A 26,672-nucleotide genomic window follows, 5' to 3' on the forward strand; every position below is an offset into this window, starting at 1 on the left:
CTCATGTTAAAGAACCTCAGTTCACTGCTTGTGAGAAGCTGCAGGGAAAAGCTAATTTGTCATCCCCTTCCCTCCCCTCCAACAACCCAGACATTGCAGGAGAGATAAAGAGCATTTCATTAAACATGAACTTATTTACAGAGGGAGACAGCCAACTGAGAACACAGAATAAACTCTCAAACGAAAGAGCCAGTATCTCTAGACCTTGAGGGAAGACACACAAATAATGTGCAGAAGGACAGTTTGCCAAGTACCACTCTCTGGAATCATGTCAGTCATTGTTTAATTCTTCATAACTACATATTTTATACCTAAAGGCAAACCAATGTTTTAAATAGCATCCAGAAAAGTGGCACAAATGGAAAACATCAAGGGAGATTAATATTTCCCTCTGTGCTTATATTGTAAAACTTTATCTTAAAGGGTCAGGAAGTCAGCATACTTCTAAGATCAATTATTAGAAGACAATTTGTTTGAATTTTGAGCCAGACCAAATTTGTGTCTGTACACCCTGGCCTCCCGAAAGGACACCAGGGAATTTCCAAATGCAGGAGAACAGGTATGTGCTCTGGCAAGAGGACTAGGGCCTTGTCTAGTGCGACTAAGGCTCTCCTTTCAGGATCACCCTTCAGATAAGCATTCAGCCCCAGCAGAGACTAGGCCAGAAAATGCCTGCTGTCTTGTGAACTATCACCACCACCTGGATACCTCGCTGAAAGATACCAGGCCCTTAATGGGAAGAAGCAGACAATTCAGTGTCCTCAAGTGACAAAGCATGATGTACCCCACGTTGCTTGCAACTGATCATTGCAATAGATGTCTGGACATTGCATTCCTACAGCACAGTTCTGCTTTTCTTTTCTGATAATAATAGCTGGCATTTATCAGGGATTTCTCATGCCCACCATTGTGCTGAGTGCTTTACAAATGTTCTCTTAGTGCATCCTCATGACCACAGCAGGAAGTAGGCACCTACCATTATTGCCATTTTGTTGTTGAAGACACTGAGGTGTAATACAGAGAGATAAGATGCCCACGACACATATAATTAGCAAGCAGGAGGACCAGGGTTGTTATAACCCAGGTCTATCTGACATTTTTTTTTTAGATGGAGTCTTGCTGTGTTGCCCAGGCTGGAGTGCAGTGATGCGATCTCAGCTCACTGCAACCTCTACCTCCCAGGTTCAAGTGATTCTCCTGCCTCAGCCTCCTGAGTAGCTGGGATTACAGGCACCCACCACGAAGCCTGGCTAAATTTTTGTATTTTTTGTAGTGATGGGGTTTTGCCATGTTGGCCAGGTTGGTCTTGAACTCCTGACTTCAAGTGATCTGCCCACCTCAGCCTCCCAAAGTGCTGGGATGACAGCCATGAGCCACCTCACGGGACCTAGGTCTATCTGACTCTTCAGTGGAGGTGTTTATCAACAGTGATCCTGGGAACACAGGTTAAAATGTTAAATGTTCTTACTCCAGATGATTACAGAGAACCGACGCACAATTCTTATGCACAATTCTGTTTTCTAATTTTTTTTTACCATGGCTCTGTAATACTTTCAGAAGTCAGAAAAAAAATAAGCATCTTCTAACCAAGATACTTATTAAGTGGCCGAGATAACTGAACAAGTAACCTTTAGCTACATTTTACATCTCCCCGTGAAATCACAGGCCAGTCCACCCACCACAGCTAATGATCCTCTGGGCAATCTGCCAGGGGTACTAATTAAAAACAACCAAAAAATGGGGGAGGACAGATCCTTCCCCAGGGGTCTCATGTGATAATTCCCCTCACAAAAGACTGGGCAGAAAGCTTGCTGGTCTGGCTAGAAACCTCTGGAGATCTCCTCTGGCCTCCCCTTAGTGAAGTGGAGGAAGGAGATGGGGGGAGGAGGATAGGTTTTGGTGCAATTATCAGTGATGTCCTGGAAGGAAAAACAAAGGTCGGGAAAGTCAACAGAACAGGCCTCTGTGGCCTGGAGGGGTGGAGGTGGAAAGTTAGCCCCAGAAGTGATGGGCCTAGGAGCAATCTTCTGGAAGACTTCCTGTTGTTCAGAGGTGGGTGGGAGAGCCCGCCTTTTTATCTGATCATGGACCATTTGCGCCTGTGAACTTCTAGCAGCTGCACTCAGGGCTCCTGTGTCACTCACACCATGACAAGGACCACCTCAGAGAAAACAGAGCTGGCGCCAACCTGCCATGGAGCTGCGGAACTTCAAACGCTTATGGACACCCAGGGCTCTGCTGACAAGCCAAGCCTGACATACACAAGGGCAGGCTTAGGCACTCAGCTCCCGCACTCCACCCTGGCTCTCTGTCCCTAAGTTCTTCTTCTTATTATTATTATTATTTAGCTTATTATTAGGAGCCCATAGCCACCTCTCTGCTTTCATTTCCTCCTCTGTTAAATGGGGATAATACTCACTTCAAGAGGCTATGGTGAGGAATGGATGAAATAATGCTTGAAAAGCACCTGGTACAGTGGCTGACATACTTGAAATTGCTCTATGCTCGTTATTTTTATTTTTCTTCCATGAAAGACAAAGTGGAATTCTGAAAGATTCCAGGGCGTCAAAATTTAAACTCAGTAAAGGATCCCCTGTTTAAAAAGCCATAAGTGTATCATAACAAATGAACTCCTATATGAACCACGATGACAGATTTTACTTCAGGGAAGATAATTTATCCTTCCTAATTCCCCTGATGAAAAAAGGTGAACAATAGCAAATTACACTCAACTCCCAGCTACAGAGCATTCTAGCCTTTCAAAAAACACAGAATCATGGAATAAAAGTTGGAAGGAACCCTGTAAAGCATGTAATTCCACCTCCTGCCCAATAATGGAATCTCCCCATCATGCTGCCTATGGATGGTCTCACTGGGCAATAGAGCCTACTCTATGTTCAAACAGCCTTGTTCAAACAATTACTCCTAAACCAGGCACAGTGGCTCATGCCTGTCATCACATTTTAAACAGCCAAGATGGGAGGATGTCTTGCAGCAAGGAGTTTGAGACCAGCCAGACCCATCTCTACAAAAAATAAAAATAAAAATACATTAGCAGGGCATGGTGGCACACATCTGTAATCCCAACTACTTGGGAGGATCACTTGGGCCCAGGAGCTCCAGGCTGCAGTGAGCTGTGATCGTACCACTGCACCCCAGCCTGGGCAACAGAACAAGACCCTGCCTGTGAAAACAATAAAACAATTACTCCTGTCCCCTCCCTTAGCCCCACAAAGGATAGCTGCCTGCCAGAACTTTTGCTATTTATCTGTCCTCTGAGGCATCTAAGACCTCTGCATATGTGAATGCTATCTAGATTATTTCTCCTTAAGGCTTTGCTTCTTTTCACAAAGCATCACCATCCTCCCCACAATTCCTGATGCAGCATGACGAGAAGAGCACCTCTCAGCCCACAGCAGGCAGGAACTGAGGCTCCAGAGTCAAAGTGCCCAGGTTCAAACCCCAGCTCTGCCACTTACTCACTGAAGAACTTCAGGCAAGTTCCAGAACTTCCCTAAGCCTCGCTTTTCCCAGCTGTAAAATGGGGAAAATAAGAGCACCTACCTCAGCAAGCTGGCATGAGGTTCAGCAAGATGGTGTTTACAAAACACTCAGCAAAGCATCAGGCATGAAGTAGGCGTGCCATCAATATATGCTATTACTATTAAACCACCACCGCCACCCGCCACCATTCTGATGGGTGGAAGCACCTGTTAAAACAGGGTTCTTCCAGGGTGGCTTTGGCCAAGGCAAAGAAAAGTAGATCACTGCCTCTGGGAGATACTCTTGCAGAGGGGCTGTGGCAGCTTTGTTGAGCCTCACACCACCCTCTGGCTGAGTTTCCCTTTGCCCTGTATTGAAACTGCTCCCAGAGCTGTGCATTAAAAAAGGGGGGGCAGGGAGGATTTGATTCTATTCCCAAGAAAGGTGCAAATAAAGAAAAAAAAATGCAGAGATATCTCTTTGGGGAAGAGAAGCCAGAGCTGCCCTTCAGAATCTGTATTGTTCTCTACCTTCTCTATACCTTTCCCGGTCTTCTCGTCCACTCTGCTGGCTCCAGTCACTGTTACATGACGAGGATTCCCAAATCTGTCTCTCATGACCCACAGCTACTACAGTTTTGCTCCTGGCGGCTCACAGCATCTCAATGTACCAAAAACAATTTACCTGCCTGCCCAATGTGTTCCTCCTTCATAGCCATTTCTCAGTGACCACCAGCAAAGCCTGGTGGCTCCTCCAGTCTTCCCTCTCTCATGTTCCCTGCCACAGGGCCTTTGCCTGTGTTGTTTTCTCAAGCCCATAACACTCTCATCCCTACCCCACCCCTTGCTCTAATTATAGCCAAGTCACCCTCCAGCTCTAAATTCAACTACCATTTCCACTGGAAAATCTTCCCCAACACCCTCAGATAAAGTTAAATTCTACTCTTATAAACTCTGCACCATGGATCTCTCCTTCCCAGCCTTCATCTCAGTTACAAGTTCACATTTATTTGTGCATTTCCCGTCTGACACCCTACAAGGCACAAGCTGTATTCTAGAGATCTGTGTGTGATGTGTTTTATATACAACTGTATTCCAAACACCAATGCCCAGCACATAGTAGGTATTCAGTAAATATCTGTTGAATAAATGAACGAAAAAGTCTAATCCAGCATCGATTTTTGCTGACTTTAAGCTTTACTATCTCTCTTGAATCTTCTAGCTCCCCCTGCCCCTGCTAACCTGAGTCTCAGCCAGTATCATTTCTCAACTGGACTCCCTAAGGCCTTCCTACTCATTTCTCTGAATCTGTCTTTCCTCCTCAATCTATTCTGCATACAACATCCCGCATGATATTTTAGAAACATAAATCAGACCATATCATTTCCCCGCCTAAAACCTTCCGACATCTCTTTGGAGCTCTTCATGATCTAGCCCTGCCTACCTTTCCCCCTGCTCTCCATACTCCAGACATAATGATTTTTTTCCAGGCCCCTCACCATGCTCTGTTCCCCGGGCCTTTGCACATGCTGTCTCTGCAGCCTGAGGTATCTCCCTCCCTCCCCTACCACCACTTGTGGCTAACTGCCACTCACCTTCACAGTCCCAGTTTGATGTCTCCACCTCTGGGAAGCCCTCTCTGACCTCCCAAATCTGGGTTATATGTTTCCAACATACTCTTCTATATAGCAACCTGGGTCTACTACCACTGTCCTAACATTGCTTATTCACTTGTTTGTCTTCTCCACTAGACTGCAAACTCATGAGGGCAAGAACCTTAGTTGTCTTCTTCCCTGTTGCATCCTAGCACCTGGTAGTACCTGGGATACAGCAAGCAGTCAAATACGGGTTCAACGTCACTTTAGTGCCATCTTTGCTGCTGCCTAGAAGAGTTTATACTGGTTTTGTTTTAGAGTCATGGTCTCACCCTGTCACCCAGGCTGGAATGTAGTGGTGCAATCATAGCTCACTGTAGCCTTGACCTCCCAGGCTCAGGTGATCCTCCCACCTCAGCCTCCTGAGTAGCCAGGGCTACCGGTGCATACCACCACGTCTGGCTAAATTTTTCATTCTTATTTTCGTAGAGACAAGGTCTCACCGTGGTGGTGCCCAGGTTGGTCTTGAACTCTGGCCTCAAGTAATCCTCCTGCTGCTTCAGTGTCTCAAAGTGCTGAAATTACAGGCATGAGCCACCACACCTGGTTTGTTTTTTAGGTGACTGTTTTCCAAAACAAATTAAAGCCAAATTTACAGTGTTGGATCAAGAAGAACAGAAGCCTACCTGGCCCTTTTCAATAGATTTCTATGAGAAATTTGGAAGCAAGAAACAAAATATCTAACTTTTATCCCTGGAAAGATACTGTAACTTTTATCCCCATTGACCATCCCCTCCACATGTCCAGAATGGCTTGGAGTACTGACAAGAGTGTACACTTGGAAACAGACTCAGAACATGTGAGTCTGAATTCTAACCTCATAAATTACCAGCTGTGTGTCCTTAAGCAACTTCCATAACTTCTCTGAACCTCAGCTCTCTTATCTGTAAAAAAGGGGGCAACCTTTCATATTTCTCAGGGTCATTGTAAGGAGTAAACCAAATAATTCACATAAAGTGGTCAACACAATACTTGGCCCTTTATGCTCATTTTCTGTATGTCTGAATGAGTCTGAAATGAAAACATTCATTTTTGTTCCTTCATAGTCTTCATTCACCTCTGTCGTATGATTCCTCTACTTGATGAATGTTGCTTACCTGGTCAATACTGTAGGAAATGCATCTGGAGAAACAAGGATCCCAGAAATGTTTTAATCCTCTGTAAGCCCACGAGGTGGCTGATACTTGGACAGCATCACCAAAGTACTGTTGTTTTTCAGTACCCAAACTCACAATACCCAAGCTGGCCAGACCTCAACTCAACTCCCCCGTCTTCTAACATCAATCTAGGTCCCCTGCTGGCAGTGGGGGTGGTAGAAACCTCTTCAAAGGGATAGTAATTCAATATTTAGAACCTCTTCCACTTTGGTGTTAAAACAGGCCAAAGCACAGCCTCACTAAAAAAGAAATATGTTCATTTAATTTTAAGCAGCAGCTCAAGATAGGTTTGGAATTTTTTTTTTTTTCCTAAAAGCTTTTAGTGTGATAGAAAACTCACTCATTTGACTGTGGCAGAAAACTCATTTATTGAAATTTTTCCATCTATTATTTCTCCTGCACACACTTAACTAATTGCATTACATTCATTTAAAAAAAAAAAAAAAAACTCGATTTTCGCCTACACAGAATTCCGAATTTAAAAGTTAACAACTCCCGAAACTGAGGCTAAAGTAGAATACTTCATTAACCAAGAAGTTACCTAAGGGATCACTTAATCCTCAAGGGTGGACAGGCTTGGGAGGAAATGAGAAACTGACTCTATACTAGTTAAGGGACGCCAAAACCACAGACCTGCCGGTTTTCACCAAGACACAAAGGCAAGCCTCCTATATTTAATTAAGATGAAGTCGCCTGGCTACTGGGGCGGAACAGTCTGACTTTCAGTAATAGGGAGGCAGGGCAGTCCCACTGACAGTCTGACCTTAAATGAGACCCTTCTTAAGCATGAGAATCAGGTACTTCGGATCCCCTGCCATGCCTGCACCCCCTCACCTCCTCCCCACAGTGCACCTTTAATTTCCTGATGACCAAGCTCCTCTGTATTTTACCACACAATTACCTTAACAGTGAAAATCTTATATATCACTGACCCAAGATACATGCAAAATACTCCCCAGAGACCTGAATTTGTAATCATTTAACCTCCTTAAACGGCGAAGCTGGCTAGCACAGAATATAGCTCATCTATTATTAAAAGCTTCTACCCTGGTTCCTTAAACACCAGTTATGACAGAACCTAAGAGTAACAGGCATCAATCTAATTTCTATTGTAGGACACAACTTCATCTGAGGCCAAAAGCTACAAAAAGAACCAAGGAAGGGTTGGAGACTAACAGTTACAAAGGAAGTTACACTTGAAGCTGCTATTCTCAGACACAGAGAGGAACCTATGCTTTATAATTTTTTAATGGCCCATCCCACTGCAGAGCTTCTGGACTGCTTGGTATAATCTTGCTCCTAAGAAAAAGATGAACGTAAGACAAGTACCACTAGCTTCCACATTCGCAGCTTTCCTTTGCATTTCAGAAGGAGCTTTAACTAGGAAGCAAAACAACTATTTTGCTTTGTTACAAAAACAACTGAAAAGTATCCCCGTGCATTTCTTTCTGAACAGGAATATCTGATACAATACCCAGACTTAGAGATGGTCAGTTGCACTCTGTCACTTAAACCTTCAATTTCTCCCTCTATCTAATGTTCCATGCCACAACCCCACATTTCAAAATACCTATGTACTCTAGGAGCTGGTGGCTCTCAATGGTGGCCCAAGGGTCAGGGAAACTTCAAGGTCAAAACTATTTTCACAATAACATCGAGGCATTATTTTCATTTTCACTCAGTCTCTCACACATGTACAGTGAAGTTTTCCAGAGGCTGCAAGGCACATGATGTAACAACAGACTGAAGACAGAAACAGATATAAGATCTGTGAATCCAACTACATTCTATGAAGCCAGATCTCAAAGTGATTCGCAAAAAAAAAAAAAAAAAAAAAGCTACTCTTCTCACAAAATTTTTGTTTGGGAAAATATTCTTATTGTTCATTAAAAATATGTCAATAGATTAATGTGTAACGGGTTTTTAAAAATATTTTTTCAGTGTTCATTTTCTCAGTGTTAATTTCTAACATGGTAAATATAGACAGATGTAACTCACATCAGTAGAAGTTCTTTAGGGTCCTGAATTGTTTTTAGGCATGTAAAGAGCTCCTGAGAGCCAGAAGTTTGAAAACTGTTGCCATAAACTTTTCTTTAAGAGTTGCCCTGGCATTGACTGTATGCTTAGGACTTTCACTGTATAAGTTTGGAAACTTTATATATTAACAGGACGAAAATGTAAAATATACAACTGAACAGCCAGGGCTCTAGAAAGTGAACTGCTCGATTTGAAACTTAAATCTTCCTTCTTATAGAACATATGTATTGATACCTACTATACGCCACCACTACACTAGGTACTGGGGATACAGATCAAAGCAAGACATATAAGGTCCCTGCTCCCGTGATACCTATATTCTAGTGAGGGCAGACAGACAGGAAACAGAAAAATAAGCAAGACAAATCAGATAGTGATGAGTACATGCAAACAATTAAAACTGGGTGATATGATTAAGTGACAATGCAATTTTGGCTGGTCAGAAGAAACGAGATGAGACATTAAGCGAAGACCTGAAAGTCAAGATAGAGGCAGTCATGCAAAAAAAAAAAAATCAGGCGGAGGAGCATTTTAGGTAGAGCAAACAGCTAGTACAAAGGCTGTAAAGCAGAAAAGAGCTTAGCAAATTCCAGAAACAGAAAGCCAGCCCAATGTCTGCAGCATTAACGGGGAAAGGAAGAAAGTACAGGTTAAAGACAGGGTAGAGAAGACAGAGCCAGTAGGACTTCACAAGCCAGGGTAAAAAGTTGGCCTTCTATTCTAAATGTAATGGGAAGTTTGTAACCTCGATCAAGTTACTTCCCTTATCTGGCCCTCAATTTATTCATCTGCAGAATGGGGATAACGAGCACTTATCTCATAGTTATGTTGACAATTAATTGTGAAAAAGAAAATGGAAAGGGGGACACAGGAAGCATTCCTATTCGCTGTTGTAATTCTACTTTCAAATCTGTTCTATTTTCTATTCTCATAAACTACTCTTTCTAAACTTCTTAGGCTTATAATCAGCAGAGGATCAGCTCTGCCAAAACAGCAAAGTTCAAATGACAAGTGAATATACAAAAGGGACACATGAGATGCACTGACCTGGACATGTCAATGCCAACTCCAGCAGAATGTTTTCCCCACTATTCCTAATAAAACCAGAACCAGCAAAGCACAGCCAGGTGAGGAGTGAATGCCAGCATCTCACTCACACAGCACCCTTTGCATCTATCTCCAGTCGCCAAGCTTTGCCACCTGGCCCCAAAGCACCTGCATTTGGATAGTCCTTCTTCTGCTAAAAAATGTAGCCAACAACAAATCCATCAGCCTTCCCTGTTCTTTCTTGGCATATCCACACTACCTTCACCTCCTAAAAGACAAAAGCCCCTTGCCAAAGTCCTTTGGCGCTGGTTTTCTTGCTGCTTGCTTTAAAAATAATAAAAATCAAAGAGCTTCCTCAAGGCCGGGCACAGTGACTCACACCTGTCACCCCAACACTTTGGGAGGCTGAGGTGAGTGGATCACTTGAGGTCAGGAGTTCAAGACCAGCCTGGTCAACATAGCGAAACCCTATCTTTACTAAATACACAAAAATTAGCCAGGCATGGTGGCTTGTGCCTGTAGTCCCAGCTACTTGGGAGGCCAAGGCAGGAGAATTGCTTGAACCTGGGAGGTGGAGGTTGCAGTGGGCTGAGATCATGCCACTACACTCCAGCCTGGGCGACAGAGGAAAACTCCTTCTCAAAAAAAAAGAAAAAAAAAGCTTCCTTTAAAGTTAGGCGCAAAGAGAGGGGCTTACACACAGGGCTTTTGCTCAAAGCACCTGGCGAGCCAAAAGACCTTAAGGCGGTTGGCCCCTCAGAACCGTACATAAGGATGAAGACAAAAAAGCACCGTTTCACTTTTTAGGTCAAGCAGTACCTAGCAGGGCAGGTTAACGATGGGCCGAGCCCGGCAAACCATGAGGTCTTTCACAGGAAAAAAAGGAGTATGCCCAGGAAAAGGAAGAGCTGCTGGCATTTGATCAATCTCCTGGCAAGAGGCCAAGGAAACTCCCTCCAGAGTGAGCACAAGTCTCCCTGCGATGTCCTCACCCAGGTACATATATGGTAATATGGCTGTAAATACGGGGTAGAGAAAACCTAACACATTTACGGTTGACTTGTTCAAGAGGGAGAAAAAGGCTCCCTTTACAACAGTCTCTGCTTCTGTTCCTGGGCACTCTCAGGGTTAATTTTGGACTTCCTTTGAGCAAAGATGCTTGGCGATATCATCTTTATTGTGAAATGAGGATGAACAGCACATTTTTGACTTGGACACAATGCCACCCTCCTCCCCACACATTTTCACACAGCTCCCCCTCCTTGCCTTCTTGTCCCACTAGCTGCTAATCAGATCGTCCTCAGAAATGCAGCATGTCCCCATCATCAGATAATTTATTCTCTTGCAAAAAACACTTCTCTGGGAGCATAGAAAATCGTATTCTGCTTTCGTTTTCAGGCAGTCCCAAAGGAAGTCACCAACTCAGAAGTTTCAACTTTAAGCAAGGCCCTTCATGACATCCCAGAAATAGCAGCTGTAAATCTGAAGTTCGGAGGAATGATTCTCTAGTATAATACAACGTTGCTTATTCTCCATTCCCCCTGCCACACACACATACACACACAAAAATTAACCTACTCACTTTTTCAGACATGTCTGCTAAATAACCTTTTCCCCAACCAGGTACAGTATCTACAGTTATTTCTCAAAAAAGATGCCCACTCTGACATTCGGTCTCATGGCTTCTACTCTTCAAGGCCAAAGTAAGAGAAGCCAACCAAAAGCTCAACATTTCCAAGGCAGAGAGCTGCAGATTTGGTGAGTGGAGAGCATTTAGCTAAAACTCCTTATTTTATGGGTAGAAAAAACAAACCTGAGGCCCAGTGATTTCTTGGAGGTCACACACCCGACGAGTGGCCAAAGCTAGACCACAGGGCTCCAGATACCAAGGCCAGTGTTTTTTTGGTTTTTTGGTTTTTGGGAAGGGGCAAGAGAGGGAGGGTTCTTATTTTGTTAAAAAGTTGAAGTCAGTCCCAGCCTGAAAAGACACCCCTCTGCCCACACAGCCCAAACCTCAAAAAAACAGCAAATCTAGTTAGGTCAATATCCTCAGAGAGGGATAAAAGTCTCACCAAGCCTAAAAAATTCACTCAAGGACAGGGTTTCTCAACCTGTTCACTACTGACATTCTGGGGCAGAGAGTTCTCCGTTTTGTGTGTGTGTGTGTGTGTGTGTGTGTGTGTGTGTTGGGGTGGGGGTGCTGTCCAGTGCACTGTTGAGCAGCATCCCTGGCCTCTGTTCACAAAATGCCAGTAGCACCCCACCCCTGCCTGCCAGACAGAACCACCAAAATGTCTCCAGATGATACCAAATGTCCCCTGGAGGACAAAATCACCCTCCCTGTCCCCATTGAGAACCACTGCTCTAGGACATAGATAGGTTTTGCTTTGTTTTTTATCTGTAAGGCCTTCTGCAAACATTTGTTTTTAGACAACTCGGCAGCAATGACCCGAAGCAGGTATTTTTATTTTTACACCTATTCTACAGAAGAGGAAACAGATGCACAGATGTTCCACGTTTTGCCCCTTACCCAAGAAGCAGTCAACACTCGGTACTGCGGAGTCCCTATCCTGTGGCTCACCAGGGCAACACCATTATGACCTGAGAGCAGCTTGGTTTCACTACCTGATTTTTCCACTCCCTTTTATGAATACTCAACAGTTTCCCAAGACGAATGTCCTCTAGAGTTGTACTGAACAACACCTCAAAAGCTATCAAAAGGAAATGGTTAATATATCTCTTCACAGTCCTCACATCACCCTCTGCAATAAAGGGCTTTTCTTTTTTTTTTTTTTATTGAGATAGAGTCTCACTCTGCCACCCAGGCTGGAGTGCAGTGGTGCCATCTCAGCTCACTGCAACCTCCACCTTCTGAGTTCAAGCGATTCTCCTGCCTCAGCCTCCCAAGTAGCTGGGACAACAGGTGTCTGCCATTATGCCCAGCTAATGTTTTTGTATTTTTAGTAGAGATGGAGTTTCACCATGTTGGCCAGGCTGGTCTCAAACTCCTGACCTGAGGTCATCCACCCACCTTGGCATCCCAAAGTGCTAGGATTACAGGCGTGAGCCACGATGCCTGGATGTAAGGCTTTTCAAAGAAAGATGCCAGTTTAAGAAATATTTAATCAGGAGAGGGGTACAGGGGCCAGGCGCAGTGGATCACACCCGTAATCCCAGCACTTTGGGAGGCCAAGGTGGGCAGGTAACGAGGTCAAGAGATCAAGACCATCCTGACCAATATGGTGAAATCCCATCTCTACTAAAAATACAAAAAATAAGCTGGGCATGGTGGCACATGCCTGTAGTCCCAGCTACTCAGGAGGCTGAGGCAGGAGAATCGCTTGAACCCGGCAGACGGAGGTTGCAGTGAGCCGAGATCACGCCACTGCACTCTAGCCTGGTGACAGAGCGAGACTCCTTCTCAAAGAAAAAAAAAAGGAGAGGGATACAAAAAATTAGTTTTTCCAAGCAGCCTTCAAAGGGAGAAGAAAACATATACAAATTACTTAATTGTGTAAGCACTTCCTGTGTGCCAGGTATTCTTATGAGTTAAAAAAACAAAAGGCCCATAAGGAAAATAGGTTTCAGGGCCCTGGAGTTTCGAATGACAGATTTTCAAGTATCAGAAAAAGCTTCCCAGAGGAGGAAGCATTTGGGCTGGGCCCTAAGGAATAGAAGGATTTGGCGAGGTGGACAGAGGAGGGTGGGGAGGGACACATGAGGCAGAACATACATACACACAACAAGGCAAACAAATGAACGTCCATTGTCTGGGTGTCATATCAGCTTTTTCTGTTCAGAAATATGTGCCTGGGATGCTTTTAAGCTGTTCTTGCAAAAGAAAATCATTTCCCGGATAAAGCTCCTTCTGAAATGAAAATGAACAGCAAGAAACTTGGAGGCTAGTGATATTCTTCTTATGTTCACCTTCTTCTGATGAGCTGCATTATATCAAGCAGTCCAGAAGTTATGCTGATGGGACAGGTCAGAAAGTATGATGAAACATAAATTCCTCAGTGTCCCATGACAGCAGGTGAACAGCAGTGACTGCACAACTCTAAGTAGGGGTACATGTACCTTCTGGTCTCTTTCTGTCTTCATCTGAAGAGCCAATAAAAGCATCCCCAAACATAAGCATGAAAGTTCCCATGTTTGTCGGAGAGGGAATCATGCGAGAGCTACTTACTCTCACCTCAGGTTGGTGATTAGCCTACTTTTCCAATTCACTGAAAATAAGACTGCAGGGGAAAAGTACAAAGGTCAGCTTCAGCTTCAACAAGTGAGAGCTAGCCATGAAAAAGCAAAGGAACCACTAAATGACAAGGACTGAAAAAGCACAGGAATAGGCATCCTCCAATGCAGATCTTCTCATATTTTCACGTGTGTATAAATCACTTGAGGATCTTGCAAAAATGTAGGTTCTCATTCATTCAATGTGGGGTAGGGTCTGAGAGCCTGCAATTGCTAGCAAGTTCCCAGTTAATGTCAGTAACGCTGGTCTGGGGACCACACTTGGAGTGGCAAAGATGTAGTATAGTGTTTCTCAAACTTTTGACGGCAGCTCAGAGTAAGGAAAATATTGAGCTTACAAACCAATGTTCATCATGTATGTGAGACAAAGAATTTTGTTGCGACGTACATAGTTCTTCTTAAGTATCCATGCAATACACTTCCATGTTTTCTATTCTAGGTTATGTCACTAAAAAAAAAGTTTGGACGGACCTGGTGACTCATACCTCCAGTCCCAGCCCTTTGGGAGGCCAAGGCAAGAGGATCGTTTGAGCCCAGAAGTTCAAGGCCAACCTGGGCAATATAGGGAGACCCAATCTCTACAAAAAAAAAAAAAATTTTTAATTAGCCAGGAGTGGTGGGGCACACTGGTGGTCCCAACTACTCAGGAGGCCAAGGTGAGAGGATCGCTTGTGCCTGGGAGGTTGAGGCTGCAGTGAGCCAAGATCATGCCACTGTACTCTAGCCTTGGCAACAGAGCAAGACCCTGTCTCAAAAACTAAATATAAAAAGTTCATCAAGGCCCACTAAATTAATTTAACAACCTCTTCGTGGGTTGTCACAGAGTTTGAAAAACATGTATACAGAACAAGAGTAACATTCCTGCCCATCTGGGGAGAACAACTATGTCTCAGCCTCAGGACACGAAGGCTAAACCCAAAACCAATTTTTTTAAAAAGTTTAGATTATGTTCAGAATTCTTTGCAAAAAGGCAAGGATAGGTCAATAGCATTTTGGAAATGCTTTCACCTAGGAAATTCAAGTTTTAAGTTTTCTTCATTTTAATTTGTTTTCTCGTCTCTAAGATGAGGATGATCTTGGCCCTAAGTGGAGATCTCCAAATACCATTTTGGCCAGGCATGATGTCTCGTGCCTGTAATCCCAACACTTTGGGAGGTTGAAGTGGGAAGACTGCCTGCGTCTAGGTGTTTGAGACCAGCCTGGACAACATGGCAAGACCCCATCTCTGCAAAAAACACAAAAGATTAGCCAGATGTGGTGGTGAATGCCTGTAGTCCCAGCTACTCAGGAGGCTGAGGTGTGAGGATAGCTTGAGCCCAAGAGGCAGAAGTTTCAGCGAGCTGAAATCGTGCCACTGCACTCCAGCCTGGGCAGCAGAGTAAGACCCTGTCTCGAAAAAACAAAATTAAAAAAATTCCCCTCTTAAAAGAGCAAAGGCTCCTTGAAGAAAAGGCTGATTCTTGGTCTGGGACAAGAAATAGAGAAGATGAGCCTAGAACATCTTGTTATATAGAAATCAAAAAAGCTAGCACAGACTACAAGGGCTGTGTCAAAATCTCAAGAACTTTACCAGCCCATTTCTCACAGACTAAAGAACTAATGGATTCGGGTAGTGAGCATCAAGGGGTGCTAATATAACAAGAGTAGACATCCAACATCTCACACCCACCTAAGCAAAGTTTACAGAGTAGACTTACTGGAGTCCCAGCTACTGGGAAGGCTAGGGCAGGAAGATTGCTTGAGACCAGGAGTCCAAGGCCAGCCTAGGCAATGTAGTGAGACCCCTTCTCAGTTTAAAAAAGAAAAGAACCTAACTTTGACCAAGCCTCTACATCTAACTACCAAATTATAGTAGACCAAGGGGATAGAGAAACATGTTAAACCACATTGCACTGATGCAGTCAGCAAAGTCTAAACTGTGGAGATGTGTATCACCCAGTTTCTTCAGTAACAACAACAACAAAATGCACGGAAAAAAGATTTGTAGAAGAAATACAGAGATTAGTGGATATCAACCATTTGTAACGTATTTACCTTATTTGGATCCTAATTCAAACTGTTAAATATGCTTATGTGTAAAATTATTATATGTATTTTTTACAAATATCTATGTACATATGTATATATATCTAGGAAGTATAAACATAGACTCAATAAAAATGAAAGGCCACCAAAGGGGTAGACACATTTAGAAAAGATGTTCGAGATGTATAAAAGGTAATTTACCAAATGAGTGGTACTATATAAGTCCCTTTTTATGAAATTTAAATATATACATACATTTTACATATGCATGCTTAGAGGAAAAGCCTGAAACCCCAATCTCGAATAGTTGGAATTGCTTTGTTTTGTTTCATTGCTCATCTTTATTTCCTAATGTTGCACTACAATGAATATGCTATCTTTTTCTCCTTAAAAATTTTTTTAAAATAGAGATGGGGTCTTGCTATGTTGCCCAGGCTGGAGTACAGTAGCTATCACAGATGCAATCACAGTGCACTACAGCCTCAAACCCCTGGGCTCAAGAAATTCTCCTGCCTCAGTCTCCTGAGTAGCTGAGTCCAGGGTGTGTGCTACATGAATATGAATATCTTATGTATTAAGTAACAAAATTAGAGGTTTGCTTTAAGTTTGCACATACGCAGGGGTCCACTTCACTTATTAGGGAGAATCACTGATGTGAAGCTTCTAATTCCCCAAGGATGCTGGAGAGCAGAATATTAGTCCTCCTTGTAAATATCTCTTAAAATGACACTGGATACACCGCAGGGTGGCGGTAGGACATAGAAGGTTTGTGCTGAAACTCCATGATTATCATTGAGTTCTTAGAATTTGCTCTCCAAGTCAACTGTATGTTCACCTATTTGTCGAACTTTCCTTTTCTACTGAAGTGAGTTACAATCCCAGGTAAGTCCTGTCATTAACCAGACAGTCCAGAAGTCTGGGTTTTACCCCCTATCGAGTTCCCATCTGGTATGTGATCCTGCCAACCTTACCAGAGCCTCTTCAGAAAGGACAATGTAGTTTTGTGATGCTGAAAACCACACTGAGAACTCTGTGAGAGTTTACAAGTCCTCAGATAAACCACTGTTGACCTGCAAAATCTGGTCCCTGCAGGTCTGGACCTTGACTCCCTCGCCCTCCTGAACTCGGAGCACTCTCCCCTGGCCTTCCTCTCCTTCCTCCAACATGTCACACCCACTCCTATCTCAGGGCCTCTGTACTTGCTGCTCTGACATTTGAAATACACTTTTTCCCTGATATCTATAGGGCCAACTCATTTGCCTCCTTCAGATCTGTGCTGAGATGTCATGTAGTAAAGATCTAATCCCCACCTGAGTACTCCCTTAATACCCCTCATCATGTTTTGTTGTTTTAAATTACCGTAAAATATACATAACATAAAATATACCACTTTGAAATGTTATAACTCAGTGGCACTAAGTACGTTCACACTGTTGTGCGACATCACCACCATCCATTTCCAGAACTTTTTCATCTTTCCAAACTGAAATTCTATCCTCAATAAACACTAACTCCCCCTTCCTGTCTTCTCTCTCCCCCAGCAATCACCATTCTACTTTCTGTCTGCAGGGACCTGACTACTCTAGATGCCTCTGTAAGAAAAATCATAAAATTATGCATCCTTTTGTTTCTGGCTTGTTTCGTTAGCATGTTTTCAAGGTTCATTCATATTGTACCACGTGTCAGAATTCCCTTTTTAAGGCTGAATAATATTCCATTGTATGTATACTTCACATTTTGTTTATCTATTCATTCATCAATAGACTTGGGTTGTTTCTACCTTTTGGCTACTGTGATAATGCTTCTACTGACACAGGTGTACAAATATCTCCTCATGTCCCTATTTTCAATTTTTTAAAGTATACACCTTCAAGTGGAATTGTTGGGACATAAAGTAGTTTTATGTTTAATTTTTTTTAGTAACTGCCATGCTGTTTTCCACAGCAGCTTCACCATTTTACATTCCCAACAGCAATGCACAAGGGATCTAATTTCTCCACTTGTTATTTTCAGTTGCCCGCTTAACCAGTTTTCTTTTTCTCCGTGGCCTTTACTACCTCTAATACTGTAACACTTATTTATTTATTTATATTGGCTGCCTCCCACTAACTAGGATGTAAGCCTCTTGGGAACAGGATGATTTGTTCATTGCTATATCCTGAGCACCTGGAATACACCTTAGTACATAGCAGGTGCTCAAGAAATTTGTTGAATAAAGAATAAAACACTTGAATCATACACAACAACTTGAACGGGCCTTAGAGTCTGTTAAATAGATTTACCACACCATGTGCCTTAAACTACATCCAATTTAGAAATCTCTAAGTTGAATGGGTGACGGTTTCAGTGGTGTATTTGGCTTATCCTCATTAGCAATCATCTCAGAACCACAGACACCAAGACAATTGTAAGGAAGCACAGGAGTTATGTCATTCACATCACTGACTTCAAGCCTTAATTGCATTCATCAGTTGAGCTATGCACAAACTTAAAACAGCAAAAATGAAAAAAAAAAAAAAAAACTGCATGCACTTCTGGTTGATAGCCTACAAATGCAATGTGTTTTGTTTTTAAAAATCAAACCAATAGTAAACAAGATAGACCCTGGCCTTGCAGAGACTCCTTAATGAGATATAGCCAAAGACAGCTTGACCTAGAAACCTAACTTCAGGCCTACTTTTATTTTGGCTGTTTTTTCTGTTGTTCATATTTGGTGCTTGTTTTATTTTGATTTGTTTTCTAAGAGCTGCTTGTGAAGAAATCCGACAGAGTTTCCATGATATCTTTATAAATGAGTTGAAAAGCCATGTGATATTCCCCCGCCTCTGGAAGTCAGTTGGTTGCACACCATTGGATTAAAGGTTTCTTTTTTATCTTTCTCTCTGCCCACTCTCCTTCCTCCCTGTAATACCAACACTCTGATCTTCCTCACTTGAAAATATTTTGAAGAAAAAGACTGTTGATCTTTCTGTGGAGTTCATCTATCTCTTTTTTTTCTAAGCAGCCATTCCACTTCTCATTCCTAAAGAAAAGACGCCAATTCCCTCCAAAAGACAATCACTTTGTTTAAAGCGATACCATTGTCAACCCCAGATGACTTTCACGGGTCTCAATGCAAGAGCCAGAATAATTCATTTAGAACACGAAGAACTTTCCCTGCCTGATAAGAACGATATCTTGAAAGGATTTTCTGTTCTGATTTGAATTATTCAAAGAGCAGATTGTACTTTCAATGTACATGTGCATATACACACACACACGAACTTGAAAGAAAAAATGGAGAACAAAAACATCTGCACAACTGGCTGCAAAGCAAACTGGAAGGTACATGAAAAGGTATCAACGTTTCACATTGCAGACTAACTGCAGTTTAAACTTTCGAATTATTCAGATGGGGAAATGCCTGATCCTTTTAACCTACTCAGGTGCTTTGATGTAAATAATCAAGAGATATTTCAGCCAGGAGGTGAGCCTAATGCTTAACTTACATAATGTTCCTTGTGGTTTTGTTTTGTTTCTTTTTACTCTTCCCATTCAGGTTTTCCAAAATGAACTCATTACAACATCTAATACCTCCTCAAATATCTGCACTCTTTCATCCCTATGTTTGTGGCTACATCCTTTCCTTCTTATATCAATGTTAAGTACTATTTCGTCATTGGTGGGCTGTAAGCAAGTTATTTCATCAATAGCAGTAAGTTTATCACTTTTCCTTGCTTCCCTCTCACCACCACCATCCCCAAATCAACTTAGGTCCATTTGTGGGATGCAGTGCAGCCTCACCGCCTGAGGTTATACCTTGCTCCTACTTTGTACTAGCTACTGGGCAAGTGATTTCACTCTCTGCACCTCAGTTTCTTCACCTACATCTGTTGCACAGGGTTTGTGAGACACATTGCTGTGGACCCGGCTTACAAGTACTTAATGTGTCCATCTTATTATTTTTAGCAACCAGTTAGAAAACAGTCTGTGGACCAGTTTCTCCTTGTTGTACAGCTAATTCTGAAGAGGGGAACTGGACCTAATCTTTGGCTTTAGGAGCACCCACACAGCCATGTGAGTCAATAAAAGAACTTCAAGAAGAAACTAGAGTTCTCACATCCAAATGCTTCTCACTCTGCCAGTACTCCTAAGGATCTTATCAACAGGAAACAAAAGCACTATACCACTATAATGAAGTGTCTGACTTTTATTTTCTCATTAGAAAAGCCCAAAGATTGTAGCCCAGGGAACAGCTAAATATTTAGAATGTTAAAAAAGTTACAAAGACCCAGCCACCCACCCCTACCCACCTCTGTTACCCTGTTATTTACCATGTTCCTGAGCATTTTAGGAGAAAAAACTTTTGATGGCCAAATCCGCAGCAATAGTGATGTACGTGCACCCGCTGAAACCTCCCACTCTTCAAATACAGTCTGACCATTTTGGGGAAAAAATAGGAACTGTTGTGTTTACAGATAAATGCTGCTCTCAGCTCATATTCCACCACAGGCCCCAAAACAACAGGGACTTGCCAGATTCCTTGACTTTCAGGTGGCTTCAGTCAAGGGCTGGATGCTACTATCTTAAGCTCCAGTAACTCACTTCCCTTTTTAAAGTTCTAATTCTTTCAACTTGCAGCAACCACTTTCATTTCTTGCAATCCAACCTACTCTGATTAAGCACATGTTCAAAATTAGAAAAGAGTGACTATTTCTTGAAGGAGAGAGGCAGTTAATATTGCTTACACATCTTGGCATATGAAATACACTGCGTCCTTCAGAATTTAAATAATCAGCACGCTTTTCAGACCGGCAATGGGCCGCCGTTTTATTGCTCCATTTAATGGCCTTTCCCCTCCCTCTCTCATAAACCTTCAGGCTCCTTCAGTTCTGAGCTACGTCCAAGAAACGGACAGTCCACTGGACCTCTGCTCCCAAAAGCCCTCACCAAAGGCAGAGGCAAATTTTGAAGACTGAGCCACGGAGTTTCTTTTTCTTTCTTACCCCCCACCTCACTGGCGATTTAGATAGAACTTAAAATAGGCTTAGGACAAAAACTCATTATTGACTATAGCACTCAGGCTTCCACACTCACCTGACCCGGGTCAGGCACTCTGTTGCCAAAACAAGCCCAGCGAGGGGTGCAAATCCTGCTCCTCTGTAGTCAGCTCCTAAATATTTAGAAAGAAAGAAGACTGAGTACCAGATCGCGGAAGATGAGTCTCTAACAGAAGTGCTCCAAACAACAAGTTTCCAACTTCTTTAGCCTCCTTCCCTGGGGAGACCCCTCCCCACCCCACCCTCCAAATTTGGCAGGCAGGTTGGTGGGATCGCTTGGGCGACGATTACAGGTAACTACTCTTATTTCCAGGATGTAACTGACAAGTGAGACTAGGCACGCACAAACTTCCAACGTGCGGGAGGCTGGAACTAAGGGAAGTGTTTGGCAGATCCCAAAGCACTTGTTTCCCGGTGAGGAGGCCAAGTATCCGAAGCCCGCATCCTCACTGAAAATGAGCTTCGTCCACACTTCATCCCTCACCGCTTCCCCGGTTTTCTTCCGTTTTTAAAAACCCTCCCCACGGGGGCCCCCCACACATGCATTATTCTCCCAACCATGGAGCGCAAGAGAGGGCTACATTTTTAGAAAGATTATTTCCTTGAGCAGGCTCACATATGACACCCCCACAACCTCTCTCCGAAAAAAAAAAAAAAAAAAAAAAAACTATTTCCTGCAGCTGCAGCAACAGTTTCCAACTTGGGGGAATGCCACACCAGTCCAGAATAGGGAGCCCCCAAAGTCACGCACTAGAGTCGAGGATATTTGTTTTTTAAGCCTCAAATGAGCTCCCCCCAAAAAACTGCCCGCAGTAAAGGAACCCCCAAATGCATGCCAAGTGCATGCACATCCATCGATATCTCCCCGAGACCGGGGCAAAAACTTCTGCGCCGGGGGAGCCAGTGCCAACTCCCCGCGCCCTCTGCCCGGCCCCAGCCGCTACCTTGGTGCCCGGGGAGCCACGCCGGTTTGGGGGAGCAGGGCGAGGAGAGGGGTTAGCAGCCGCTGGGTAATCCCATGTCCGCGAAGAGGGAGCTCGTTCCGTTAGGATGGAAGCGGAACACCCACACCTCCTCTCGGCGTGCGCTTTCTCTCTCTCCACCCCCTGCCTCCTCCTCCACCACCACCTCCTCCTCCTCCTCTCCTCCCACCCCAGCGAGCTTGAGGAAACGCTTCAGCAGCACATCCACATGGTTACTGCACTTTGAATCGGCTCCGGGCGGCTTATATAGGCCGGGAAGCTCCCTGGGCAATGTAGTCCGAGTACCGGGTGGTGGCGGCGCCTGAGGCAGCGGGGAGGGACTACAAGTCCCAGAACCCCCTGGGCGCCCGGGCTGGGCCCTAAATAGACGCGCGCGGGGACAGGGGAGGGGCGTCCTGCGAGGCTTTCAGGCTGCTTGTCCCGTACCTTGGCTGGATGGGTAGGGCTTGGAGCCTGCCATCCAAAACCACCCCTGGGAAGCGCCCGCAACCCTTGGGGACGCCTCTCCTCCGGCTGCCCCCCTTCCCTGGAATCCAGGTGTCACTGGGGCCGGGGAGGGGCTAGGAGCTCGGATTTCTGCTTTGGGAAGTTTTTACAAGCCCACCCTCCCCCTGCCTTGGGTCCCGAGCCAAGAATTTCAGAAATCCGGGGCACAAAAACGCCAGTGTTTGCGGTCAAGGATTAAAGGCGCGAGGTTGTCTTTATTTAATCTGCTCCGCCCTGCTCGGGTTTGCACGAAAAACCAAGCCTGGGAGCGACGGTCCACGCAAGCGGAGACACAGGCAAGTCGCGTGAGAGCACTTTTCTGAGCCCGAGTTGCGTGTCTTTTGTCGCCCCTCAGGAGGTAAAGAAACGCAGACCTCTCCGGTGCACAAATAAAGGAGCCGTGTTGTGACTTGCGGGCTCTGAGATTGGGAGGCAGAAAATACATACCGCGACCTCAGTCCTGACCCTACCTCTAGCAGTCCCTCTGCTCCTGGGAGCTGTAAATGCTTAAGTAAATAAACCGCAAACCAGAAAAATAAGGGCTTGGGAGAGAGCCGCTCACACAGAGATGCGCGTCCAGGCGGGGCGCTCTCCAACAGCTCCGACTGGGGCGAGGTGGGTTTCACCCGCTGCCAAGTAGTGCCTGGACTCCCGGGTTACAGGCTGCTTTGGGCTCCGGCTTTTGCGAGGAGGGGAGAGCTAAGCCCGGAGGCAGTCAGCCGACTGCCCTCTCTTGCCTCAAATGACGTATATTCATTCCTCAAACGTTTCCTGAGTGTTTACTGGGTGCCAGGAGCTGGGGCATAGTGGTGAGCCAAACGCATTATAGCATCCCAGACAGGCACTTCCTGACGCCGCCTAAAGATCTGTTATAACAATAGTAATAATAATGATAATAATCAATGGAGAGGCTGATTTCATTGGGCCCAGACCACACGCAGTTTTCATACTTCATGCTATTGAGTTTCACCAACTGTAGGTATATTTATTATACCTATTTGGCAGGTGCACAATCCAGGGCTCAGAGAAATCAGGTAACTTCCCAAATGATGCCTCGAGTTAAGTGGTACAGCCTGGATTCCGGTTCCATACTCTACGTGTATCAAACCCTTGTCTTTGGGGAAATCCATCACCATTGCCTTAAATAGCCTCTCTCCCCATTTTAGGAGCAGCCTCTGAGCCCTTGGGCAAGTCATTTTCATCTCTTTGCCCCAGTTTTGCCATCTTAAGGAGATTCTCATTAGAATATGTCTACTTTTTAGCAGGATTCCTTAATATAAAGTCGAGTCTTATGCAACTTTAGGAACAAATTAGAGGAGCATCATATCTAATATTTATTACTGACATAATGCCAAAACAAATCACACTTATTGACATTTATTGGATGAATGCCATATGTCAGGCATTGGTCTAAACTCTTTCTGTATAGCACCTAATTAAATCCTATTAAGACTTTTTTTTACTTATTAGAAAACTGGGGGTGGCGGGGTACAAAGCGGTTAAATTACTTCCTCCAAAGTCACACAAATAGCTGACTCTTGAATCCTAGACCTAAACTACTACTCTCCGCTACCTCCCCAATGTAAACACATGCACTGCATTTACCTGCTCAGATATGCATTTAATACCAGTCCAGGAAGGGGCAAAGTTCTTGAAATAGACAAAGTTTGCGTTCACGATATTCGCTCCTGCCCTCCCTTCTCTTTCAGCATTATCCCCTGGTCACTGGGCGCTGCAGTCTAGTGCCTAATACCTTAAGCTGCCTCTCCCTATCATCAAGAAACTCCCGCATCTGCCATATAAAGGAAATGTTTCTCATTCACCCCCTCTCATCTCTTCCCCCATGAAAACCTCTTCCATTTTCAAAGGATCTTCGGCTCTACTTTTCAAGCAAATTCAACAAATCAGTGTATGCCTATGTAACTGGTAAATAGTGAAGGATAATTATTTCATGTGCTTCTAACTCAGAAACAATGGAATATTAACAGGGGTTTTCCGAAGATCCAGTTGGACAATTTTTATCTTCATCATATAATGGACATTTATCTCCTACCTGTCTTATCCACTGTCTTCCCTCGGAGACCACTAATTTCACTGAAGGCAGCATCTATGTCTTATTCATGTTTGTGCTCTCTACCTCCCCTTACCCAGAAGGACTTACTCTTCTTTCTGCACATTTTAGAAGATGTGTAAAAAAAAAAAAAAAAAAAAAAAGTTTGTTAAAAAGATATTTTAATGGAAGGTGTGTCAGGCATATGGCAGGATACATGACCATATTTTTGGAGCATGCACACCTTGTAGCCCATCTCTATCATAGCCTGTTTTCTCTGCCTGTGTGTATGGATCATCCTATTCAACATTTTGTAAGGTCTAGAAGCTCTCCCCATCATCAAGAAACTCCTGCATCTGCCATATAAAGGAAATATTTCTCATTCACCCCCTCTCATCTCTTCCCCCATGAAAACCTCTTCCATTTTCACTAGGTCACTGGAAGGTAATTTTGTTAATTTTGCTATGATGTGAAGAGGTTCTCTATGATGATGTATGACTGATAAATTATGATGATTAATGTCAGAATAAAAGGGTCACTGCCTAACTCATTCTCCATTATCAGTAGAAGGAAAGGAGCTGCTTTCTCTTCACTGTATTATTTTCTAGAATAATTTTCTATCCCTGTGTTTTCCAGTACAGTGACTGCTAGCCATTTAGGCACGTAAGATGTGGCTAGTTCTGAGACGTGAAATAGATGTTAAACACACATTGAATTTCAAAGACTTAGTACAAAAAAAAGCAAAATATCTTTATTTGTATAGTGATTACATGTTGAAGTGGTAATATTTTGGATATTTGTGTTAAATAAAATAGATTATTAGAATTGATTTTACCTGCTTTTTCCTTTTTTAATATAGGTACTAGGAAATTAAAAATTACCTATGTAGCTCATATCATATCATATCATATTATGCAGGACTGATGTAGAAAACCAGGAATCTGATTCCCAGGATCACAATTCGAGATGATGACCAGCCCATTAAAATGGCCATTTATGACTTTGCCCTTGAAATGTTCGTGCAGGGAACTAGAAGGGCTTTGCAAGGTCAGTACAGTATCATAGACTGAGCAAAAGTCTGAAGAAAGTCCAAAACTAGCACTCAAGCCTACCTCCACGGAAGACCTACAAATAGAAGCTGGGCTCGTCAGCAGTACACAGCTGAAAACTATAACTGAATTCATCTGCCTAGAAGCCCACCTCAAATGCTGCCCTGGTTAAGAGAGCAAGATAAGCTGGATAAAGGAGGGATTGGAGAAAATCGTTTTGACACCCAGCTGTACCATTTATATCCTGTTTTGTTTTGTTTGATAAAGTGATACTAACAATCCTTGCCTTGTCAATCTCACTGGGTCAGTGGATCATAGGACATGAAAGGGCTTTGCAAACTCACCCTAGCTATACTAAAGAAAGAGAACATTATCAACAAGAATGAAGATAATGTTAATGTGTCCTGATACAGTACTCAGTTCCAAACCAAACTTCAGATTAGTGGGGCAGCCCTATTCCCAATTTTCTCTCAGGTATAAGATTTCAATTGCCTATGGAGTGTAATTGGATTGTAACTCAAAGAATAAATGCTTGAGGGGGATGGATACCCCATTCTTCATGATATGCTTATTTCACATTGCATGCCTGTAACAAAATATGTACCCTAAAATATATACACCTACTATGTACCCGTAAAAAATTAAAAAGAACAGAATCACCTATGAATGTCATGATGAGCCTTGAGTGCTTTAATTAATAATGCTAAGTCACGTTTAAATGGCAAAGAATGTCCAACACCCAATCATAGAATTCAACCTATATTTTGGCGCTGACACTGTATTATCTAGTGTGACGGACTACCATTGACCGTGGAAAACATCAGCAAAGAGAAATAGCTACTGTATAGCTAGTCCAACTTGTCTCTCTTGGTCATTGTTAATGTTTTATGGTGGAGGGATAGGGTCACAGTCCTCATTGAAACTCATAAAATCCATGGACACTTGCCCCAGCACAACACAGATACTGCAAATTTCTGCACCAGTTCTTTAAGTTTCTTGTACCAATCCTCTAAAAACCATTCATAGATACCCCCACAAGCTTAGATTATCTTTCAGCTCCATTTTTCGGTGATTTTTATCTCAGCATTCAGATAACCTCTTTGAAGATAGGGACTAAGTCCTTTAAATACAGGACCCTTTGTAGCATCTAGTTCTGTTCTAGATACAGAGTAAGCATTCAGCACTTACTGGCTAATTGGAACTTACAAAGATGACCAGAAGAAATGACCTGCAGACACTTAATCAACCCTACTTGACATGGAAAAAGTGGAGTTGCTGTTCGAACAAGGGCAGGAGAGAGGAGAGGGGACAATTTGGTATGGAGCTATAGAAAGTAAGATGTTTTCTGAATCCAGGCTCTAGATGTCCTGTGAGAATGACAGAAAACACAGCAAGAGGGCCTATTTTTGTT

At 43.4% G+C, this 26,672-nt stretch overlaps 1 protein-coding gene and 1 long non-coding RNA gene across 12 annotated transcripts in view; one reads left to right on the plus strand and one right to left on the minus strand.

Annotated features, from left to right (window-relative positions):
- Positions 1–21,807, minus strand: part of ITPR1 (inositol 1,4,5-trisphosphate receptor type 1) — a 352,224-nt gene extending 330,417 nt beyond the window's left edge. For all 11 annotated transcript variants that reach the window (XM_007985074.3, XM_007985072.3, XM_007985068.3 and 8 more), the window contains exons 1-2: positions 21,638–21,807; positions 20,731–20,806 (exon numbers count right to left, since the gene is read on the minus strand). The gene's annotated coding sequence lies outside the window, so the exon portion shown is untranslated. The remainder of the gene's footprint in view (positions 1–20,730; positions 20,807–21,637) is intronic.
- A 264-nt stretch (positions 21,808–22,071) lies between these two features.
- LOC140709839 (uncharacterized) lies at positions 22,072–25,540 on the plus strand. The gene is made up of 2 exons (XR_012090597.1): positions 22,072–22,458; positions 25,131–25,540. It is a non-coding gene; the product is annotated as an uncharacterized lncRNA (long non-coding RNA).
- The last annotated feature ends 1,132 nt before the right edge of the window (positions 25,541–26,672 follow it).

This window comes from Chlorocebus sabaeus, chromosome 22 (genome assembly GCF_047675955.1).
Source record: "Chlorocebus sabaeus isolate Y175 chromosome 22, mChlSab1.0.hap1, whole genome shotgun sequence".
Classification (NCBI taxonomy): domain Eukaryota; kingdom Metazoa; phylum Chordata; class Mammalia; order Primates; family Cercopithecidae; genus Chlorocebus; species Chlorocebus sabaeus.